This window comes from Pinus tabuliformis, chromosome 4_2, assembly GCF_031772625.1.
Source record: "Pinus tabuliformis cultivar Carrire ecotype Pingquan chromosome 4_2, CPIR1, whole genome shotgun sequence".
NCBI classification, from domain to species: Eukaryota; Viridiplantae; Streptophyta; class Pinopsida; order Pinales; family Pinaceae; genus Pinus; species Pinus tabuliformis.
In genome coordinates, this window is record NC_142304.1 from 88,210,985 (window position 1) to 88,232,999 (window position 22,015).

A 22,015-nucleotide genomic window follows, 5' to 3' on the forward strand; every position below is an offset into this window, starting at 1 on the left:
ACATTCATCAGCAAACTCGATTGCCCAGCTCATTGGCTCACTAGCACGATCACCGCATGACTTTGCCCAACTCTTCGTTTTCCTCCGCACGTTCACCTAGATGCGTGTCGTTCAACTCATCCAACTCGCTAGACGCTTCCACTGAACGCCCAACTCGTCCACCGGCGGATCGTGCCACTCATTCAACATTTCACCTGGTTCACCATTTGACCAACTTGGGTCATTCAGGCAGACGCCCTGCCATGCCCTCAAACAACTCCTCGAACGACCGTTCGAACGAACACCCTACGGCGCCCTTGAATGACCTCGAACGATCCTGCCAGAACTCCCTTGAACGACCCTTCACAAAGGCCATCACTCGATGACTTCGAATGACTTTTTTAAACGATTCTCTCACCTGATGACTTTGCACAACTTTTCTACATGATGCCCTCACTTGATGGCTTTGCACGAACGCCTTCGAACAACTTTCCAAAACGATGACTTTATACGACCTCCTCCATGATGCCTTCAAATGACTCCTTGAATGACGACTTCAAACGACCTCCTGCACGATGCCTTCAAATGACTTTGGCTTGGGTGCTTTGGCCTACGAGTGTTCGTGTGCACATTCACCCGAATTTCAAACCAACCTTCACAATTTCACCTTGTTCCACCCTTGGACACTTTGAACTGTGAATTTGATTTTTTTTATGCCTTAGCTAATGCCAAATCATGCCCATATATATAGCTCACCCTCCATGAATCATTGTGACTCCATGCTTGGCCGACCACCATACATTCCTTCTTTTTAATTTTCGAATGAGTCAGCTTGCCCACTTGCCGACCCAACTGTCCTGTCTCCTTCGTTTGGTCATTCAGAAAAATGCCCACAGATGCCCTCACCCAGCCATTCAACCTGACACCCTCGCACTCCCGTTTAGACAAATGCCCTCAGATGCCCTTGCCTAGTCATTCAACCCCTGCCAACTCCCATCTACATGTTGGTTAAACGCACCCGTCTGGCATGCCCGACTCGTGGGCTTGACATACTCCCCCACTCTAAACGGTTGTCGTCCTCGACAACACCATCATACGACATCACAAAGTGTCGCTAGCTCCAACATCCAAAGATGCCCATGCTGCCTGCCTCTACTCTGCCATTGTACAAACCATTAAAGGCTCATGTCTCCATAAATTGGAAAGTCTCCTCAATCCATGATCATCAATCACATCCTGTCACAATCTCTGCATACTGCTTCACTGCAACATATCATGTTGACTCCATCATGTATCGTCATCGTGTGAACTATTGCCATGATACTCCAACACAATGCTAACACATCTCTGCACACTTCCAGACCCCATGATTTGAACTAGTTGGGTGATCAGTCCAACTGTCATGCTCAAACCATAAGAATGCACATCCTTATGCCATCATCAGTCATTTCTCCTAGCTCCCTATCACAACATCAACTCGATCAAAAATCCATCTCCATATAAGTGTAAACCATGCTCAGGTCCATGAAGTAGTCTCCATCTCATCTGCAACATGCTGTCCATGATGTTTGGTACTAATGTGCTGCATGAAATCAGCCGCGTCTATCCCAACATCATCATCCATATGTGTGAAATCCATCTCCTCAACATGAATAGATCCTCTCATCAAACCCGACTCTCGATGTGCCACATCCAGGTCAATGAAGCAACCTCCATCCTCTCTGTAATGTGACATCCCTCAAGTCTGCCATAGAAACAAATATACACCTGTCTCATCTCCCATGTGCTACCCATGATCATAGATCAATCAGCTCCCATGTGTCAAAAGTTGTTAATTCTCAGCTCAACCCATACCCAAATGTTGCCACCAAGGCATCATCATCGTTGTAACTCCATCACTACAAAGTGTCTCATATCAGTACTCTATATCAAGTCACTCTTTCAAGCACACCCATACATGTACTCAAAAGTGTGCACCTCATCCTACATCAAAGTCCCTAACCTCAGCTCCTCAATGCATCAAATCCTCTAAGTCCACCATATATGAAGTCCTCAAAAGTCACAACCTCATGTCATCATGAGCTCCATGAGTCATCCCCAACCAACACCCTGGAAAGCATACATGTCTTGGCCCAAATGTCTCTGTAATATGCCTCAACTCTCCATGTAGTAGGAATTCTCCATAGTTACTCACAAATCCAACCAATTCACGGCCTTGTTGTACTCAAGCACACAACATCTCCATTGGCTCATAAATAAAACATCTCCATGTCATATCAACAATCTACCTACACAAAATCCCTATCTTGACACTCCTCATTGGATGTCCATAAGTGACACCTCAATAAGTGTTCCTACATAATGTCCCCACATAATATTTCCATTCTCCATGTCTCCAACCTAATGTCCATGACTCAAGTTGCCGATCTTGTCCAATTAAGTAGACCCATCACAACAATCGGTCATCCTCATCCAATTCTGCAAATCTAGTCTAGTGAACACGGTCACCCAACCATATCATCATCACATGAGTCTCTCCACCATAGCTCCCCCACTAAAGGTTCCACCAAGACTTGCTCTTGGTCTTAGCCATGAGAAGTCCACCCAAGTATCACCATACTTAAGTGTGTGCCCTTCTCCAATCTGTCCATGAGTCATGCTGAGAACTTAGCCAATTCTCCATATGGCTAAAGCATGACCCATTCCTTCGCAATGATCATCATGTTTCTCCATTGTCACAGGAATTTTCACCTTCTACCATAAGGTCACAAACAACCCCAATAAGTCCTGAAACAATCAATGGTCCTTGCTTCTCCATACAAGGTCTCATTGTAGACATCCATGGTAAAATCCTCCCTTGCATCAACAAACTGATATTGCCCTTCCCTGCACCTGGTTCATTTTCCAAAAGTCTCACTGAAACACAAGTATCAATAGTACTTACTTCATCATGAGGCTCCTCCATGTGAGTATCCTCATCCACCCATGTTTGCAAACTACATGATCCTGGTCCAACTTGATCAATGTCAAGTTCTTCCTCCATCATTGTCATATCTGCAACATCCTCAAACATCACAACTTCCTCTTCTTCATCATCGCAATCTGCAGCTTCATCCTGCTCCATTACCCAACCAAGTCGAAGAATTTCATCTTCAACATTCCTTTCCAAGACTTCAAGTTTATCTTGAATCTGTGGGTTCTCTTCTTTCATCCACTTCAACTTGTATAAGGTTAGCAAGAGCTTCCCTTCGCATTCTTCCAAACCTGCCATGTCTCGTCGTTCCTCTTGGCCCAAGCACAATGCTTCACCTCTACTAAACCTGTCATGAAGTGTAGTGGGATTAGCTTCTCTACAAATCCTACACCTCATCCACCATCAGCTCTAATACCACCTGTCATGATAGTGCAGTGGGATCATCACTTCATCATCAACCCGATCATCAACTTTGATACCACCTATCACACCCCTACACTAGTAGTACTCTTTCAACTGCACTATAGTGAGGTGCGGCACCATTGACCACTTTCTTTTCATCAATACTTGTGATCATGGACTACGCCTAACTTTTGATACTTAGTTTATTTTCTTCTTTACCAAGTATTATTTTTTCCTTTATGCACAGTGAAAACCATTAACATTCACCATAAACAATATTAACCATAAATGCACAATAGTTATAAAGGGAGGGGTAACTCCCTATAATGAGTCTGCCCAAATAATCAATATATATACAAATTAAATCCTAAAGAAAACCCAAATTTAAACTTAGCCCAATTTTACATTCATCAGTAAACTCGGTTGCCCAGCTCGTCGGCTTGCCTGCACGGTCGCCAGACGCTTCCACCGAACGCCCAACTCATCCACTGGCGGGTCATGCCACCCATTCAAGACTTTGCCCAGTTCATTGTTCAACCAACTCGGGCCATTCGGGCAGACACCCTGTCATGCCCTTGAATGACTCCTTGAACAACCATTTCAACGGATGCCCTGCGGTGCCCTTGAATGACCTCAAACGATCTTATCCGAATGCCCTCGAATGACCCTTCACAAATGCCCTCGCCCGATGACTTCGAACAACTTTTCTGAATGACACCCTCACCAGATGACTTCGCATGAATTTTCTGCATGACGCCCTTGCCTGACACCTTCACACGAATTTTTTGCATGGACGCTTTCGAATAACTTTCCTGAACGATGACTTTGAGTGACCTCCTACATGATGCCTTTGAATGACTACTTGAACGAAGACTTCGAACGACCTCATGCACGATGCCTTCGAACAACTTCGGCTGAAGTGCTTTGTCCTGCACATGTTTGCCTGAACCTTCGCCACAATTTTAGGCCAACCTTTGCACTTTCACCTTGTTCTACCCTTGGATTCTCTGAACTGTGCGTTTTATTTTTTTTATGCCTTAACTAATGCCAACGCATGCCCATTTGCATAGCTCTCCCTCCATGAATTGTTGTGACTCCATGCTTGGCCGACCACCATACATTCCTTCTTTTTAATTTTCGAACGAGTTGGCTCACCCAATGACTGACCCAACCATCATGTCTTCTTTGTTTGGTCGTTTGGACAAATGCCCTCGAACGCCCTTGTCCAGTCATTCAACTCGACGCCCTTGCATGGTCATTCAGATAAACACCCTTGGACGCTCTCGCCCAATCGTTTAGCGCAACACCCTCATACGGTCATTCGAATAAATGCCCTCGCCCATCGTTCGCCCGTACCAACCCCCATTAACCCATTAGTTAAATGCACCCATCCGGCACGCCTGACTCATGGGCTTGACATGCCCAAATGAGTTTACATAGACGCCCTCACCTGACCCACCCAAACAAGTTTACATGGATGCCCTCGCTCTATCACTCGAACGAGTTTACCGGACGCCCTAAAAAGACCTGCCTGAATGAGTTTACACAGATGCCCTCAAATGACCCGCCTGAACGAGTTGACACGGATGCCCTCAAACGACCCACCCGAATGAGTTTACATGGGTGCCCACATGACCGAAACGAATGGACAAGGGAGAGCCGAGAAAATGAGCTCCACGAGCGTGCACAAAGCCCACCCCAAGTCACAACTTAGCATTTTTGATACGGGCTTGTGTGCCTGGGCATACCCTCACATTGAATGACCCGACCGAAAGAATTTACATGGACACTCTCGCCCAACTTGCTTGAATGAGTTTACACAGATGCCCTCACCCGACCCGCCTGAATGAACCGCCTCAATGAGTTTACACAGACACCCTTAAACAACCAGCCTGAATGAGTTGACATGGACGCCATCAAATGACTCACCCGAACGAGTTTACATGGGCACCCACATGATCAAAATGAAGGGACAAGGGAGAGTCAGGCAAACGAGCTTCACGAACATGCACAAAGCCCACCCCAGGTCACAACTTAGCATTTTTGCTACGGGCTCGTGTGCTCATGCGCGCCCTTACACTGAATGATCCGACCAAATGAGTTTACATGGACACCCTCGCTCGACCCGGCCAAACTAGTTTACACGAACGCCCTCACCCAACCTGAACGACCCACCCTAATGAGTTTACATGGACGCCCTCAAACGACATGCCTAAACGATTTTACATGGATGCCCTCAAATGACCCGCCCAAACATGTTAACATGGATGCCCTCAAACATCCCACCCAAACACATTTACATCGGTGCCCACATGACCGAAACGAAGGGACAAGGGAGAGCCAGGCAAACAAGGTGCACAAACATGCACAAAGACCACCCCGGGTCACAACTTAGCATTTTTTATACAATCTTGTGTGCCTGGGTGCACCCTCACACTGAATGACCCGACCAAATGAGTTTACATGGATGCCCTCGACCGACCCACCCGAACAAGTTTAAACGGACGCCCTAAAAAAACCCGCTCGAATGACTCGCCGAAACGAGTTTACACAGATGCCCTCAAGCAACCAGCCCAAATGCGTTGACACGAATGCCCTCAAATGACCTACTCGAATGAGTTTACATGGGTGCCCACATGATTGAAACGAAGGCACAAGGGAGAGCTGGGCAAACAAGCTACATGAACGTGAACAAAGCCCACCCCGGGTCAAAACATAGAATTTTTTATACGGCCTCGAGTGCCTGGGCGCACCCTCACACTAAATGACTCTCCTGAACGAGTTTACACGAATGCCCTTGCCCGACTTGCCCGACCTACCCAAATGAGTTTACATGGACACCCTCACTCAACCCACCCGAATGACCCACCTAAACGAGTTTACATGGATGCCCTCAAATGACCTACCTAAATGACCCACCTGAATGAGTTGAAACAGACACCCTCAAATGACCTACATGAACGAGTTGACACAGACGCCCTCAAATGACCCGCCCGAAAAAGTTTACATAGATGCCCTCAAATGACGAACCTGAACGAGTTTACACGAATGCCCTCGAACGACCCGCCCGAACGAGCTTACACGGACGCCCTTGAACAACCTGCCCAAACGAGTTTATGCAGACACCCTCAAACAACCCGCCCGAATGAGTTTACACGGACACCCTCAAACGACACACCCGAACGAGTTTACATGGGCACCCACACTACCGAAAGGAAGGTACAAGGGAGAGCTGAGCGAACAAGCTGCACGAACATGCACAAAGCCCACCCTAGGTCACAACTTAGAATTTTTTATATGGGCTCATGTGCCTGGGCGCACCCTCACACTGAATGACATGACCGAACAAGTTTATGTAGGTGCCCTAAAATGACCCTCCTTAACGATTTTACATGGAAAACAACCCACCTGAATGAGTTTACATGGAAAACGGCTTGCCTGAATGAGTTTAAACAGCCGCCCTCAAATGACCTACCTGAAGAAGTTTGCATGGCCGCCCTCAAAAAACCCGCCTGAACAAGTTTACACGGGCGCCCTCAAACAACCCACCTGAACAAGGTTACACGGGAACCCTCAAACAGCCCGCCCGAACAAGTTTACATGGCCGCCCTCAAATGACCCACCCGAATGAGTTTACATGGGCCCTCAAACGACCTGCCCGAACGAGTTTACATGGCCGCCCTCAAATGACCCGGCCAAACAAGTTTACATGGCAAATGACCTTCTCGGATGAGTTTACATGGGCACCCTCAAACGACCTTCCTGAATGAGTTTACATGTCAAACGATCCGCCCGAATGAGTTTACACAACAAACAACCCTCAAACAACCCGCCGGAATGATTTTACATGGAAAACGACCCTCCCGAATGAGTTTACACGGGTGCCCTCAAACAACTTGCCCGAATGATTTTACATGGAAAACGACTCGCCCTAATGAGTTTACATGGCGCCCTCAAATGACCTGCCCGAACGAGTTTACATGAAAAATGACCCGCTCGAATGAGTTTACATGGGGAAATGACCCGCTCAAATGAGTTTACACGGGTAAATGAATTTCCCAAATGATTTTACATAGCAAATGAACCACCCGAACTAGTTTACATGGTCTCCAACACACGACCAAAATGGAGGCACAAAGGAGAGTCAGGCAAACGGGCCGCACGAACATGCACAAAGCCCACCCCTGGTCACAACTTAGCATTTTTGATATGGCCATGTGTGCCCTAGGCGCCCGCACATGACATGACACGACCCGACCCGACCCGACTCGACCCGACCTGACCCGACCCGCCCCAATGTGTTTGCATAGGCACCCACACACGACATGTCCCAACCCGCCGGAACAAAATTTGGGGTTTCCATGGGTGTACGACCCAAATGAAATTTGGGGTTTACGTGGGTGCACAACCTGAACAAAGGCATGAGGGAGAATCAAGAAAATGGGCCACAAAAACGTGCAAAAGACACACGGGTGGTCATGGCTTAGCATTTTTGGCACGGACACGTGTGCTCGGGCACCCACACATGGCACGACACGGCCCAACTGTCCCTGGGTGAGCTAACCTAAACCACCCAAATGCGTTTACATGGACACCCACACACGACATGACATAACCCGAACAAAATTTGGGGTTTCCATGGGTGCACAACCCGAACGACATTTGGGGTTTCCATGGGTTCATGACCCAAACGAAGGAACAAGGGAGAGTCAGGAAAATGGGCTGCACGAACATGCAGAAGGCACACGAGGGGTCATGAGTTAGAATTTTTGGCACTGCCACATGTGCTCGAGCACCCACACATGACACGACCCAACCCGCCCAAATGAAATTTGGGGTTTCCATGGGTGAACGACCCAAATGAAGGCACAAGGGAGCGTCTAGCAAATAGGTGGCACAAACATGCAAAATGCACATGGGCGGTCACTTCTTATCATTTTTTACACGGCAACATGTTCCCAAGCACCCACACATGGCATGACATGACCCAACTTGACTTGCCCGAATGCGTTTGCACGGGCACCCACACATGACACAACCTGACCCGCTCGAATGAAATTTGGGGATTCCATGTGTGCACAACCCAAATGAAATTTGGTTTTTCCATGGGTGCATGACTTGAACGAAGGCATGAGGGATCGTCGAGTAAGCAGGCCACACGATCGTGTAGAAGGCACACGAGCGGTGACGACTTAGAATTTTTGGCACGATCACGTGTGCCCGGGCACCCACACATGGCACAACACAACCCGACCTGCCTTAGGCGAGCCGACCCTACCCGTCCGAATGAAATTTGGGATTTCCATGGGTGCACAACCCAAACGAAGTCACGAGGGAGTATCATGCAATTGGGCCACATGAACGTGCAAAAGACACATGGGTGGTCATGACTTAGCCTTTTCAGCACGACCATGTGTGCCCAGGCACCCACACACGGCACGGAACGACACGAACCGGCCCGCCTGAACAAAATTTGGGGATTGAATGGGCGCACGACCCAAACGAAGGCAGGAGGGTAGGAATATCTTTGACTCTAATACATAAATATACCTTGTGTAATATGCCCTTAAAGTCTTCAACATTTTCTTTTGACTCTTCGACTCACCTATAACACTTTAACATGTGCTAGGCCTATTTCAATGAGCAAGAAACTCAATGATAAATAATATATATATATATATATATATATATATATATATATATATATATATATATATATATATATATATATATATATATATATATATATATATATATATATATCTATATATATATATATATATATATGTATATATATATATATCTTTTCTTGAATAATTACAAATATCAAAAGTACATTTATGAAGACCAAACCCAGTTACACTTTCTTCAACACCCCCTCTTAACTAGGGAGGTATTCATAAATCATTACAAGGTGTTTGGCTATTTTTCAATCTTGAAAATTCACATAAGAGAAACCAGATTGGCAACCCATTTGTTATAGCATCACATTAGCCAACATTGTTCATACCAAGGCCTTGACTAATAGCTTTATCTCTCATAATATCAGAGCACAATTTTGGTGAGGACAACGGCTTATAAACACCTTAGTAATTATCTCTCAAGGTACATACCCACCCAGGTGTTCCCTGAGTATGACCTTCTAGGACAATTCTTTTCTTGGGTTCCCAGCCCTTAAAGAATATCACTCCTCTTGCCTACTCTTGTCTTCGATGCCCTAAACATCCTCAAAGAGCATCAGATGCCAGATGATTACCCAATCCTCCCATTCTTTCTTGCCAAGTGAAGACAAGAATATTGTGTCTATCTCTTCCCCTTGATTGAGGAAGACATGCCAAAGTTTCCTTTGAGAAGGAACTTTCCCAAGCTCCTTTGTAGTTGGTAACTTGTTAGAACTCTCTCTTAGCTAGGGACTTGTCCATTCATCAACAACATCTTCTTCGTGGGTTCTTTAGCTTCTTGATCTCCTTCTTTCCTTCGATGTAACACAGTCTTTGTTTGAACTTCTTCTTGGAAGGGTACCGACCATTGATCACTTTCCCTCCTGGATTGTCATGTCATTTCTCCCTTCGTGGAAAGTGGCCTTCTTGATATATATCATGTCCTTTTTGTCATCTAGCTACTCTGTTGTCATCTTGTCTATCCTTCATAATACTTATCACATGGATGCTTAGTTGTACTTGCTTGTTCCCATACTTTGATTTAGTGGCCCTTCATGACTTCATCGTGATATTGATTCAACATCAAATGGTGCTTTTGTTGGATGGCTTCTTCATCATGACATATTTTTAGAGTTGAATCGATTATCTGCACCTTACTATCTCCAAGGCCTTTGTAGGTGTCAAGGGTCCTTTGATCTTTTTCTTCCTTTGTCAGAGTTTCCATGCCTTCTTTCAAGAGATGTTGAGGAATCTTGTCAAATAGTTATTCTTTGTGACCACGATGTTGTTCACATGCTTGATCTCTTTCTTCATTTGCTTCTTCTTGGATTGATTAGTCAACCACCTTATACTCCTTATGAGAGCACTTCTTCATGTTGATCTTTACTCAATCGTAGTACATGCCTCCGAGCATATCGTTGGCGAAAGAGATCCTTTTATTCTTGATCATGATTCTAGAAATTTTCACATGACCCAATATATATGATGACACGTTAAACTTTGATGCATACATAACTCATCTTAATTATGCTTTTATCATCTCGTCCTTACTTGATAGTTCTCCTCGATTGGTGTAGCCTTTCTTGCTTCATCTTCTCTCGCCTGTATATCATCCTTTCTTGAATCCCATAAATGGGACTCCCAATGAGACATCTACCCGCTTATGTATGAACCTTATTTTGAAGATTCTATCAGAGGATCTTGAAGACCCTTACCTTGAAAACGTTTCTTCCTTTGATGATGGAGGCCTTCTAAGAATTTTGATCATTATCAATCATTTTTTCATTGTGGATGAGACCCTATAATAGGTATGCTCCTTCTATGTGAATATCTTGAGCTATATCTACACCATGCTCCTATATTCTAGAAGATATCTTTAACCATGCAATCTGTTCTATTTCTATATGCTCCTATACTACTCCAAACTTTGAAAGAAGACTTTAAGAAAAGAGGTTGACTTAGTCATGGTAGGATCTTCCTTCTTTTGCTTCTTGTCGTCTTCTTTCACTTCTTGAGTTACATGAGCTTCTTCCCTTTTTCTCTTTTTGTTGTTGTCCTTCTTAATTTTAGGAAAATCCCTTTTGTAGCTTCCATATTCTTGGCATCCAAATCATTGGACTTTGGACATGTAGTGATCCCAACCAATTTGTTACTTTCCTTGCAAAAAGACATTGAGGTATACTCAGAAGCAGAGATATACTTACTTGATAGAGTTTGAGATGTAGTGAACTTGCTTTCTTCTTGAAGATTTGATGTCTTGCCTTCCTTAGATCTTGATGTTCTTCAAGTTGCTTTCTTCAAATGGACTTGCTTGATGACTTGACTCATAGTGCCTTTCATTTTTCAAGATGGTGTAGCTTGATGTAGGTCCCACTTTGATTTGTTCTTCTTGCAGGTACCTTTATACAACGTGTTTCTTCTTCCTTTGTAGTCTTCCATGATGAATGATAGATGGCAGACCTTCTTGTCCTTGATGTGATTGAGACTTCTTGGCTTGATGCTTCAACCTTGTGGATGTTCTTGAGATTCCCTTTCCTTGATGTGTCACCTTAGCTCCGATACCGCGTTGAAGAATCTGGGGAAATGGGGTATAGCATGATTCTTCTAGACTTGATAATACTTTGTGAAGCTATTTTACAATTTATCTTGTTATATTAATCTTCTTCTCTTCTTATAAATGCATGTGTGTTTACTTCATCAAACTGGTGCAAAAACAAAAGAACGAGAACAAAATATGTTGGCTCTCTACCAGGGCAAAACCTTTCTCTCTTAGAGAGGAAAACCCTTTCGTAAATTTCTCTTATTGAAGCTTCTTGTTGGTCATTGCGAAGCCCTATATCCTTGACAAGAATAGCCTTCAAGCACAAGTAAAGTCCTTCCTCCTCTGCACTTTGTTTCTTCGGCACTTCATTCCCCGGCACTATGTCCTTCTTTCAAGTTTTGATAGTCCTTGGTGGACTAGCTCTAGAAGAGACTCCAACCTTTGATCCTTAGCGAGATCCTTTACCAATGAAGAAACCTTCATTATCTTGACCAACCGAGCATTTTTCTTGATGTGAGGTTGCAGACTCGATGTACACCAAGTTTACTACACCTGGGGTGATTTCCATCGCGATGAGACATGGAAACCCCAAATTTCCTGCACTTGGGAGGATTTTGACAAGGCGGGACATGGAATCCCTAGGTTCCCCACAATTTGGTGACTTTTGTTGAGGAGGGACTGGGAGACCCCATGTCACGCTCCTATCCTAGTGGTGGTATTTCAACCACACATAAGCAGGTGCGGCACAACTTTACTTTTTCCTTTTACCAATACTTGAGTACACGGTCTTTGCCTACTTCAACACTCGATCAATTTTCCAATAAGTGTTCTTAACAATGCGGTGAAAATAACTTACTATCAATTTATCTTCTTCAATTATTCTTTCAACCTTTTGTGTCGTGCAGTCATGTTGCACTGCCCGCAGCCTATAAGACATAACTCCAAACCTCAACTGCGAACCTATCCGCCCAAATTTATGTTCCGCGGCACCCAAACTCTGCCCGTCGTTGTGGACCATAATGAGGGTACATGTCCTACCCACAGTGCGGCCTACCTACCCGGTCTGTAACCTGCCCCACTCTACCTATCCGCACTACCAAGTTCGACCCGCCCGCTGTAATCCACCCATCGTTGCAGCCCTCTTACCCGCGTCCTTCTCTTCCTTCTGTTTTCACCCAACTCCTTCCTTCACACTTGTTCTGCAATGTGTAAGTCTGAGTTCGATGTCCCTTCGTCAAACACCATCCTCCTTACGTATATGCATCCTTTGGCCCGACGGCCGTGTCTCTCAGGATAACAAGGGTTGGCTCCATCAACATGCATTCCCGGCCGACCTGCCACATAACCTCGACACACCCCATTCCAACAAACCACCACGTCCCTTCATGTGCATCATCGCACCCATGGGTTGGCTTCAAAACTTAGCCAAATTACACCTGACGCCGCATGTCACACACCTACCCACATCTTAACTCATCCGAACATGGTCAACTCTTTCATCCAGGAACCCAACAAGGGTCTCCCACGCGCCTTCCACCGGTGACTCGTCCACCATGCACGTATTAACGGGCGTGTGCCCTACCCCACATGGCATGCCCACTATGAGTGTGCCCATCACCATCGCTCATAAGCGAATGCCATGCCAAGTCTTTGCATATAACCAAATGCTCACCTGAGTCACATATAACCGAATGTGGGTGCTCGTACTACGCGTTTAGTCTTTCGACTCTCTCGGGCACTCCCGACTTGAATACCTAACACCCCAGCCCCCACCCATACGTGGTAGAGGTTTTTGACACGATGGGACATGGAAACCTTAGATTTTGCACACTTGGGAAGCTATCGTCATAGCGGGGTAGGGAAACCCCGCTTTCCCCACACTTGGACAGCTCCCATCACAATGAGGCATGGAAACCCCAAGTTCCAGAGACAGACCAGGCAAGCAGTTTCCACCCTGCCGCGAAATGGAAACCCCGAGTTCACAAGACTTAGGTGGTTCTTCATCATTACGCAACATGGAAACCATGAGTTCCATAAACTTGGGTGATTTTGGTCATGTTGTGACATGGAAACCCAAGTTCCCCGCACCGGGGCCATGGTTTTCGCCCGGGCGGGAGATGGAGACCCTAGAGGTTCCCGAAATTAGGCAGTTTTCCTCATGCCAAGAAACAAAAGCCCCTAGGTTCCGCAGGCTTGGGCGGTTCTCTGTCATTCCGTGGCATAGAAACCCGAGTTCCCTGCATCGAGGTCACACTTTTTGTCATGGCGAGACATGGAAGACCCCAAGTTTCCCATAATTGGGCGGTTTTCATCATGCCACGGAATGGAAATCCCCGTGTTCAGTAGACTTGGGTGGTCCTTCCCTGTCACACAATGACATGGAAACCTGATGCTCCCCAAACTTGGGTGGTCGTTCCCTATCGCGCGATGACATGGAAACCCGAAGTTCCCCAGACTTGGGCGGAAATTTTAGCCACAACACGAGCGACATGGGAACCCTACATTTCCTAGACTTGGGTAGCAATTTTTGTCATGACGCAAAATGGAAACCCCGTGTGTCCACTGACTTGGGTAGTAGTTTCCATCGTGCCGCGAAATGGAAACCCCATGTGTCCACTAACTTGGGTAGCAGTTTCCATCGTGCCGCGAAATGGACACCTCGAGTTCCCCAGACTTTAGTGGCTTTTCGTCGCCCCACGACATGGAAATCTGAAGTTCCACAGACTCTCAAGCGATTTAGGGTGTGCCGCGATAAGGAAACCCCAGGTTTCCCAAACTTGGGTGGTTTAAGTGTCTATGCCATGACATGGAAACCGCGAGTTCCCTAGACTTGGGCGGTAGTTTCGAAACACCCCAAGTTCCCTAGACTTGCGAGCTGGTTTGCATCATCATGGAAACCCCAAGTTCCTTGCGTTGGGGAATTGTTGAAAACCTTGTGTTTCCATCGTGCCATAAAATGTGGAAACCCGTTGTTCCATCAAGGGTGGGACATGGAAACCCCAAGTTTCCCAGGCTTGGGCGCTAGGGCACGACATGGAACCCCAAGCTTCCGCAGGGTTGGGCGTCACCAGTTGTGGTTGTGGCACGACATGGAAACCCCAAGTTTCCCCAAGCTTGGGCACTGGGGCGTGACTTGGAAACACCAAATTTTGGGCATGACATGGAAACACCATATTTTTTGTGCTGAGCGAAAGCCCCAAATTTTAGGCGCTGGGTGGAAACCCCAAATTTTGGGCATGACATGAAAACCCCAATTTTTTTTGCACCAGACAGAAGCCCCAAATTTAAGGTGCCAGGTGGAAACCCCAAAGTTTGGGCGTGACATGGAAATCCCAAAATTTGTTTGCTAGGCGTAAGCCCCAAATTTTAGGTGCTAGGTGGAAACCCCAATTTTTGGGCACTGGGGTGCGGCATGGAAACCCCAATTTTTCCCTTGCTTGGGTGCCAAGGTGCGGCATGGAAACCTGAATTTTTCCCATGCTTGGGCACCTTTTTCGTCGCAACATGGAAACCCCAAATTTTGGGCACCAGGGTGCGACATGGAAACCTCAAAATTTTTGGCACCAGAGCACGACATGGAAACTCCAATTTTGTCGGGCTTTGGCACCTTTTTCATCTGTGTGTGGAAACCCCAAATTTCCCGCCCCTAGGCACTAGAAAATTGTCGTCATGAGGAAGAGCCAAAGGTACGAGAGTGGGAGGGTTGGCCAGATTTGTTTGTGACAAGAGCGAAGCTCTGAATCGAGGCAACCAAGGGCTGAATCTTAGTGGATCATGGCAGCAAGGCCACTCTGCCACTTACGATACCCCTTCGCGTATTTAAGTTGTCTGCAAAGTATTCTTCTCAATGGTCATTTGGAATTGAAATTCAAAGATGCCTCGACCGAGATGCTTCATGGTCGCAGTTTGCAAATGACACGGGGCCCTGGGGGCGATAAAGTGATGCCCCTACTGTGGGTCGAGATACAGTCGAAGAGTGACATGCACCACTTCTAGCATGGATTCTGACTTAGAGGCATTTAGTCATAATCCAACACACAATAGCTTCGTGCCACTGCCTTTTCAATCGAGTGAAATGACCAATTGTGTGAATCAATAGTTCCTCTCATACTAAGTTGAATTACTATTGCGGTGCGGTTCGTCACTAGGGTAAAAATAACTTGTCTCGTGATGGTCTAAACGTATCTAAAATTCCCTATTGGTGGATGAACAATCCAACACTTGGTGAATTCTGCTTCACAATGATAGGAAGAGCTGACATCGAAGGATAAAAAAGAAACGTCGCTATGAACGCTTAGCTGCCACAAGCCAGTTATCCCTGTGGTAAATTTTCTGACACCTCTAGATTCAAATTCCAAAAATCTAAAGGATTGATATGCCATTCTTTCATGGTTTGTATTCATATTGAAAATGAAAATCAAATGAGCTTTTACCCTTTTGTTCGACACGAGATTTCTATTCTGGTTGAGCTCATCTTAGGACACCTATGTTATCTTTTAACAGATGTGCCACCCCAGCCAAAGTCCCCACCTGACAATGTCTTCCGCCCCGATCGACCTACTGAAACATGCCTTAAGGCAAAAAACAGGGCCAATGCCCTGTCTTTTCCCCATGTTTAAAGTAGTGGTATTTCACTTACGCCAAAAATAGCTCCCACTTATTCTACACCTCTCAAGTCATTTCACAAAGTCGGACTAGAGTCAAGCTCAACATGGTCTTCTTTCCCCACTAATTTGACCAAGCCCATTCCCTTGGCTGTGGTTTCACTAGATAATACATAGGGATAGTGGGAATCTCATTAATCCATTCATGCAGGTCACTAATTAGATGATGATGCATTTGGCTACCTTAAGAGAGTCATAATTAGTCCCGCCATTTACTCGCACTTGTTGAATTTCTTCACTTTGACATTTAGAGCACTGGGCAGAAATCACATTGCTTCAGCATCCATAGGGACCATCGCAATGCTTTCTTTTAATTAAACCGTCAGATTTCCCTTGTCCGTACCAGTTCTGAGTCGACTATTCAACACCTAGGGAAAAGCCCCCGGTAGGGGGCATTCTATGCTCGTAGCCCAATTGGAATGTGACTATCCACCCTCGCTACGAGAGTAGCTCGGGAAGACTACCGATAGCCCACAAGTTAAGGGCATAGTCCCCTAGGCCCAGCCCTCAAAGCGAATCCTTTTCTCGAAGTTACAAATCCATTTTGTCGACTTCCCTTACCTACATTGTTCTATTGACTAGAGGTTGTTCACCTTGGAGACTTGATGCGGTTATGAGCATGATAGGGCACGAACGGTACTTGGTCCTCTAGATTTTCAAGGGCCACTAAGGGTGCACCAGACATCGCAAGACATGCGGTGATCTTCCAGCTGCTGGACCCTATCTTCGGGTGAACCGATTCTAGGGTGGTCAAGCTGTTAAAAAGAAAAGATAACTCTTCCTAGGGCCCTCAACAACGTCTCTAGATTTCCTAACATTTCCATCTACCACCATGTCCCAGTTTAGGAATATTAACCCAATTCCCTTTTGATGCTCATGTAGAGTGCACCCTTAATACAAGGCTTCCCCATCTCTTAGGATCGACTAACCCATGTCCAAGTGTTGTTCACATGGAACCTTTCCCCACTTTAGTCTTCAAAGTTCTCATTTGAGTATTTGCCACTACCACCAAGATCTGCACTGGCAATCGATCTACCCAAGCTCACGCTCGAGGTTTCTCAATGACCCCTGTGTCCTCCTACTCATCAGAGCTAGGCAATTTCTCTGATGGTCAAGTATAGGTTGCACACTTTAGTGCCATCCATTTTTAGGGCTAGTTGATTTGGCAGGTGAGTTGTTACACAGTCAGTGGATTTCAACTTCCATGACCACCATCCTGCTGTCTTAATGAACCAACACCATTTGTGGGATCTATATTAGTGCACACTTTGGCACCGTAACTTGACTTTCAGTTCATCCCACATCGCCAGTTTTGCTTACCAAAAATGGCCCACTTGGAGCTCTCAATTCCACGGCATGACTCAATGGAGTAGTCGCACCCTCTTACCTATTTAAAGTTTGAGATTAGGTTGATGGAATTATGCCCCCGATGCCTCTAATCATTTTCTTTACCTAATAAAACTCGTGCATGAGCTCCAGCTATCCTGAGGGAAAATTTGGAGGAAACCAGCTACTAGATGGTTCAATTAGTCTTTCACCCCTATACCCAAGTTAGATGAACAATTTTCACATCAGTATCACTACGAGCGTCCACTAGAGTTTCCTCTGGCTTCGCCCTACTTAGGCATAGTTCAGCATCTTTTAGGTCACAATAGTTGTGCTCACAATTGAACCCTTTGCATAAGCTCAAGGTCAGTCGACGATGCACCCCCTAGATAGGGGATCTTGCCTGTTAGCTTCCTTGTACCTCGTAGGTTTTCAAACCTGCCAACTCACACACATGTTAGACTCCTTGTTCCATGTTTCAATACAGGTTAAATGGAAAGCCCACCAACCAACACCATGAGTGCATAGGTGCAAACAATGCGCCACAAGGGTGCACACTTCATTCCTCAACCACCGCAACGGCAAACCGATAGGCAATAATCTACTCGTGTTTGTGACGATGCAACAACCCGTGTTGGTTTGCACCTCACGTCGAGCGGTGGACCATCCTGAGTTGTTCCAAATCTGACTGAGACGCATCAACAGCCTCCATCCACCTCCCTCCTGGAAATTTCAAGCACACTTTAACTCTCTTTTCAAAGTCCTTTTCATCCTTCCCTCGTGGTACTTGTTCGCTATTGGTCTCTCACCCGTATTTTTCCTTGGATGGAATTTACCACCCAATTAGGGCTGCATTTCCAAACAACCTGACTCGCCGACAATGCCTCGTGATGTGGCAGGGTCCCAGCCCAATTGGGCTGTCACCCTCTCAGGCACCCCCTTCCAAAGGATTTGGCCTAGGTCCGCCACTAAAGATGCTTCTACAAACTACAATTCAGGCAACGCTGCCACAAAAGTTTCATGCTGGGCTCTTCCCAGTTCACTCACCACTAATAGGGGAATCCTTGTAAGTTTCTTTTCCTCCACTTAATTATATCCTTAAACTCAGCGAGTGTTCTTGCCTGAGCTGAGGTCGCAAAGTTGGAGCTAAATCCACCCTACCCGATGGGAGGACAAGAGAGAGAAAAGAAAGTTCGAGCGATGCCACACAAAGCCCGCATTAGCTAACGCCAACTACCCATCCAAGGGGACAAGATCACCGCTCACCGATGCACACCACGAAACATTGGCTGAGGTATTTTAGCCAACTGCACCAAATTGGGCATGGATGACCAGCTCCACTGCTCCCTAGCATATTGCAGGGAGCACGTTTGAATGGGATGCAATGCCCAGATAGACGTGCCCTCGACCGAGGCCTCAGGTGCAAATTGCGTTCAAAAACTTGATGATTCACGGGATTCTACAGTTCACACTAAGTATCACATTTTGCTACATTCTTCATTGTAACAAGAGCTGAGATATTCGTTGCTAAGTGTCATTTGCACATATTACCAAAAAATCCACCACAACACTGAATAGCGGCCCCCCCACAACAAATGTAAGGCTAAGGGCCAAAAGGAGGAAAGGAAGAAAAACGCATGAAAGAAAGAGGAACAAAGGTGTCTAACCCCCTAATAGGAGGAGGCTCAAACAGAGAAAAATCTCCACGAGCCCCACACCCTCGCAAAAAAGGGGGAAATGCATGGGACAACAATCAAGAAGGACTAGGGTGGCCACCCTAGGAGCTCACACTACTTTTAATCCCTCCTAAACACTAGTCCACAACAATTACCCATTTTATACATAAATCTAGGGACCGAAAGGATGAAGGGAAGAAACCAAGGTGAAAGAAATAGAGATCAAGTGTAGCTACTAGCTCACAAGGGGAGGATCAAACAAAGCACAAGCCTCCCAAGCCTCGTGCCTTCAGAAAAATGGTGGAATTGAAGGGAACGATGATCAAGAAGGACTAGGGTGGCCACCCCAGGAGCTCACACTACATTTCGTCCTTCCCGAGCACCAATCCACAACAATCCCACCTTTTCTCCGTAAATCTAGGGGCCAAAAGGAAGAAGGGAAGAAAACAACATGAAAGAAAGGGATATCAACCATGGATACTAGCTCACAAAGGGAGGCTTCAAATAGAGAACAAGCTTCCCCAACCCTGTGCCTTGGAAAAAAGGGGGAAACTACAGGGGATGATGATCAAGAAGGACTAAGGTGGCCACCCTAGGAGCTTGCACTACGTTTTGTCCTTCCCAAACACCAATCCACAACAATCCCACCTTTTCTCTATAAATCTAGGGGCCAAAACGAAGAAGGGAAGAAAACAACATGAAAGAAAGAGATATATCAAATGTGTCTACCGACTCACAAGGGGAGGCTCAAACATAGAACAAGCTTCCCCAACCCCGTGCCTTCACAAAAAGGGGCGAACTGTAGGGGATGATGATCGAGAAGGAATAGGCTGGCCACCCCCAAAACTCATACTACCCTTTGTCCTTCCTAAATACCAATCCACAACAATCCCCCTTTTCTCCGTAAAGCTAGGGGCCAAAAGCAAGAAGGGAAGAAAACAACATGAAAGCAAGAGATATCAAATGATATCACAACCTAAACTTGACCACTAGAAAAGACAAGGGTTGCAATGAGACTAGTGTCTGGAGCACGTTACTGAGAGGTAACAACCCCCCAACCCGGCACAAGGCTTCAAATGACAAATAGACTACTAATAACAAACCCACCTCGCTATTGCACCCCTCCATGTACAAAACACCCAAATACCTTTCCAGCGAGAAAGTCAATGGGGGTAAAAAATCAAACTACAAAGAGGAGTTGTCGCAGGCTGACACTCAATGTTGGAGAAAGCCATAGGCCACAAATACATTGATGGTGCGAGGCCATTAAAGAGAGGGACGTCTGCAAAGCACACACCATGAAACAAAGAAATGACGAAGTCCCACAAAAAACCCACAATCCAAAGGGAGGAACAAAGACACAACCCGGTACTTGTTTTTTTCCTTAGAAGGGGAGTGGCTCATGAGATAAGATTTCCAATTCCCTTGATGGTAAAGGCATGAGATAAGATTTCCACCCTCATTCCCATTGGCGGGGAAAACTGCGATCTTGATGGAGCTCAGACCAAGGGAGGGGTTTTTCATTACTTAGACACCCAACCCTTCCGCGAGGGCATATCTAGGAATAGTCAGGAGGACTAGGGTGGCCAACCCAATAGGTTGAATGACTCTTCATCCATCCCATACTAACCCCAACCCGACAATTTCTCCTCATGGAAGGTTTGAGCTACCAAGTGTGCGCGCAACCACTCCCTAAACCCAACCACCACCAAAAAAATCTCACCAAAGAAAAACATCAACCACTACCACCTTTTCAAGAGAACCAACTATGGAAGATTTCACCCTTGGCCCATGCCTTCCAATGAACAAAATACTAAGCACCACTGCTACAAAAGAGTCTAAATTTATCCATCGTATTTCCCAAGCACCTCAACTGTAGCAACCATGTTTGGCCAAATAGATCGTCGAAAGGGCTCCCAAGAAACAAGCTTCCTAACCCCTTACAAAAACACATTAGGGGAAGAAAAACAATGTTCCCATCAAACACCAAACCCACTCCCCTAGGGACACACCGCACTATCCCACATTGCAATCAAAACCCAACCAACCCAAACCAAAAAAGAAAACCCCTGCTATCAATGATCCTACCACAGATTCACCTACGGTAACCTTGTTATGACTTCTCTTTCCTCTAGATGATAAGGTTCATTGAACTTCTCATGATGTTGACGACGACGAACCACCATCGTCGATGCAATCTGAACACTTCACCGGATCATTCAATCGGTAGGAGCGATGGATGGTGTGTATAAAGGGGAGGGATGTAGTCAACATGAGTTGATGACACACACTTACAAGGAATTCCTCGTTGAAGACCAATAATTGCAATGATCTATCCCCATCATGATGCAATTTGAGAAGATTTCCTGATCTTATCGAACCAGGAAGAAAAACTCATTGGTTTCATTAGTGTAGTGCATGTGTGGCCCAGAACATCTAAGGGCATCACAGACGTGTTATTGCCTCAAACTCCCATGGCCTAAATGGACATAGTCCCTTTAAGAAGATGGCCACTTGTTGGGGGGAAAAATGCCTATGCAGGACGATCCTATCCACCTAAGGTGTGACAGTGCCCTAGCAACAAATGAGTACAGCTATACTGGTTTCTTCCTTTATGAAATGTGAAAGAAGAGAGATCAATAGACTTACCGGTGTCTTCCGTTTGTCCCTCGATCCGGTCTCCCTTCTCTTTGGGTGTTCACAGCTACTTGCCTTCTTGCTTATCCAGCTACAACTTCCTGCAAGATCACAAGAGAACAACTACTTGCGACAAGAGAACAACTACTTGCGAC

General features: G+C 45.8%; 2 non-coding genes across 2 annotated transcripts; both read right to left on the minus strand.

Annotated features, from left to right (window-relative positions):
• Window positions 1–15,293: 15,293 nt before the first annotated feature.
• On the minus strand, window positions 15,294–18,682 carry LOC149168384 (25S ribosomal RNA). The gene has a single exon (XR_016259994.1). It is a non-coding gene; the product is annotated as a 25S ribosomal RNA (ribosomal RNA).
• Window positions 18,683–18,929: 247 nt separating this feature from the next.
• Window positions 18,930–19,083, minus strand: LOC149168385 (5.8S ribosomal RNA). The gene has a single exon (XR_016260028.1). It is a non-coding gene; the product is annotated as a 5.8S ribosomal RNA (ribosomal RNA).
• Window positions 19,084–22,015: the final 2,932 nt, after the last annotated feature.